This window comes from Drosophila persimilis, unplaced genomic scaffold (assembly GCF_003286085.1).
Source record: "Drosophila persimilis strain 14011-0111.01,24,50 unplaced genomic scaffold, DperRS2 tig00000895-arrow-arrow-pilon, whole genome shotgun sequence".
Taxonomy (NCBI): Eukaryota; Metazoa; Arthropoda; class Insecta; order Diptera; family Drosophilidae; genus Drosophila; species Drosophila persimilis.
In genome coordinates this window covers 171,858-175,116 of record NW_020825368.1, presented here as the reverse complement: position 1 = coordinate 175,116, position 3,259 = coordinate 171,858, and positions in this window count along the sequence as shown.

The following is a 3,259-nucleotide window of genomic DNA, read 5'->3' as shown; positions in this document are numbered from 1 at the left end:
AGTAGCGTTCGTAGGTGGCGTGAAAACTGAAGTAAGCAGCAGATTGTTGATAAAAGGGAATGATGTTTTTCACCGCATGCGTGACAAGACACTGAACTGCAGGAGGTATTCCGATGTCCCTTCTTCAAACAGTTGAAGCAAACTCTAAGCTTCCTTGCCTCTCTAAGACGCAAAGATGGCGAAAGGTTTCCAAAGCGAGTGCAGCTGTAAATGTTATGACCTTTACTGTCACAGAATACGCATTCCAATACGATTGTATTTGTAGCAACAAGACTGTGTTTTGAATGAGTGATTCGTTTATGTTTTCCAACCTGACTGCTATGGGTTTGAATCAACATAGCTTGATCCATGGTCTCCATGGCTTGACATCTCCTTTCCAAAAAAACCGAAAAATGGTCCCATGTTGGTATGACGTTAGGGGGCGACAGCTCTTCCCATTTGGTCCTGGTATCAGAGTCGAGATACTTGTATGTGGAGTGAACGATGATGCATCCTGCTATTTCCTCCATGGTACCCATCGACCTAAGCGCTCTCATGTGAGAATGAAGCTTGTCCGATAAAGTACGTAGCTTTGTAGTTGACCCATCTTCAACCTTCTCATGCCTCAGAATCTCAGCGACGTGTGCCTGAAAGATTAAACGTTTATTATTGAAACGATTGTTTAAAATGTCCAATGCAATATCATAATTGCTCTCCGATACTTCCAAAGAGCGAACAGCCTCCAGGGCAGGTCCATCCAAACATGAGCGCAGGTGCTGGAACTTCTCAATCTTTGATAGAAAGGGCTCCTGATCTATTACTGTGCTAAACATCGAGTAAAAGTCTGCCCACTCAGTATAACCTCCACGGAAAGTGGGAAGTTTAATGTCAGGAATATGATATCGTGACCGTACATTTCCGGAGGCAGTAACGTTGAGCTCGGGTCGTATCGTTGAGTGATGCGGCATGTTCTGGGTAGTCCTGCGGAGTGCTGACCGAATACGAACTTCGATTTCCATCGCCAAATCTTCACTGATTGGGTTGTTTTCATCATTCCATATCGTCTCTCGAAGTGAAACGGCTTTTTTGTATATTGAGAGTGCCTTTAGTTTGTAAAAAGACACCCTGTTTTCCGGCAAGTCATTAGACTCATCCATTTTCGACAGGCAGCAGCGAGCAAAGCACAAAGAAGAATCGAAGAACAAACCGTTTGATTTTTTTTGGTATGCAAGCGCAAGTGCAGCGAACCCGAAGCCGCTAATGCACGTAGCTGTATTAGTACTTGTAAGCAAGCGCGCGACGAAATGGAAACTAACCGCTTCGCGTTCGAACAGTTATGTTTAGTGGATAATTTTCCCTTTTTATAATTTTTTAATTCCAAATTGTTATTGACGATCACGTAGGGGTCACCAAATGTTGAGACAACGAGCTTTTTCGCTGACTATGATTGTTTAATTAATAATTTCCGAAACGTTATAAATTTTATTATAGTTATTTTGTGTGTTGAGGGTGGCCGAAGATGCCAGAGCCTTTTACAATAGTATTAGAGTGATACACTTGGATGAGGCAAGCGAGCCGATCTCGAGCCAAAGTAATAGATTGGGGACAAAAAAGGTGTGTTCTCCAACTATATCAAGCGGTAACTACTAGAGCAAGCTCAGCTGCTGACGGCTTAGCGACGGCATAGGAAAGAAAAGATAACAAGAGCGAGCATAGATAAAGACTAGATGAATAAATGAGAGCATGTTGCTTAGCGAGCATAGATAAAGCTACGCGCTTACGTTACGTTAGTTTAGTATAATGACAAAAATTGAAAGGAAACTGAAAAAATTTACAGTCGGGCTTCGCCCGAACAGATGTGTTTTAACACCCATATAGCTGCAACTGTAAATAAAGCTAAGGGTGTTTTAGCGTTCATCAAGCGTTGGTCCAAGGAGTTTGACGACCCGTACGTTACGAAACAACTGTACATCTCGTTGGTACGTCCTATATTGGGGTATTGTTCTTGTGTATGGAGCCCGCAGTATAAAGAGCAGCAGGTTGCTATTGAATCCGTGTAAAAGCAATTTTTAATTTTTTCCCTTCGTAATTTTAACTGGGACTCCGTTAGAATCTTGCCACCCTACTGGTCTAGGCTAAATCTAATTGACCTGCCGTCGTTGCACATCGCAGAATATTTAATGTAATGTAATGTTCGTGCACAAGCTCCTTCTCAAGATTGTTGACTCTCAAACTCTCTTGAGTCAGATTGACTTGGCCGTTCCATAGACCTACCCGTACTTTTAGGCCAATCCGCCTTGCCATATGTAGGTCTTTTTATGCTGAACATTAACCTTTTAGGGTTATATGCCATAACTATAACTCCCTCGTCATACCTTATCCCCTGAACTATCCCTTAAACTAATAGCATGAAATATTTATAATCACCTAAATTTAACTAACTTTTAACTTATCGTCTTTCCTCCTTTTGAAATTAAGTACTATTGTTAGCAGATATGTGTTAATAAATTAAATAAATAAATAAAAAAAATAAATAAATAACTCTCCCAAATAAAAACTATTTTTCCGATGACTTGCCTAATGCCTACATCTAAAATTGCTTTCTACCAATGAAAGCGAGGATCGGCAGTCCTCGAAAAAAATGATTTCCCTTTGGGTTTTCTTGATTCGGCTTTCCAATAGTCTGCTAAGTCACTAACAAAAAAACTTATAATTCCAAAATGCTTCAGACTAAAATTCACATTTAATATGTTTGGTTGGACGACAACTGCATTTATGTTTTTGCATGTGAGCGGACTCCTTCTTTTCGAGTTGCTATTTACTTTCGCTTACTTTTCTGAGCACCAAGTCCCTTTGCTGTTTCTTTTTTTGATCCCCGTGGACTCTTCGAATGGGACAACGACGTTAATGCCTCTGACATAACCCGGACCGCGACTGGACAGATCGTCCAGAATCTCTTCTGATCCGGTGAGCTTCACGAGTCGGGCAACGAGGCTACTACCACCTAGTAATACCTGGACCACAACTCGGGACACAGACTTACCTTCTCTTCTACCTCCGACACAAAAACTATGTCCATTTTTCTCCTCTCAGCGGCTACGACGGCTAGGATTTGTTCCCGGCTCGCGGAGCGGCTGAGGTTTCCTATTCCAGGGCTCCGTTTTCCCTCCTGACTCGCGCTCAAAACTGATCCCTTCTTTTACCATTAGGCGCCATTTTTTATAATCTACCTCTTTGCCACCCTGGCCTATCGCTCTCAGCTAGCTCACGGGGATATAAG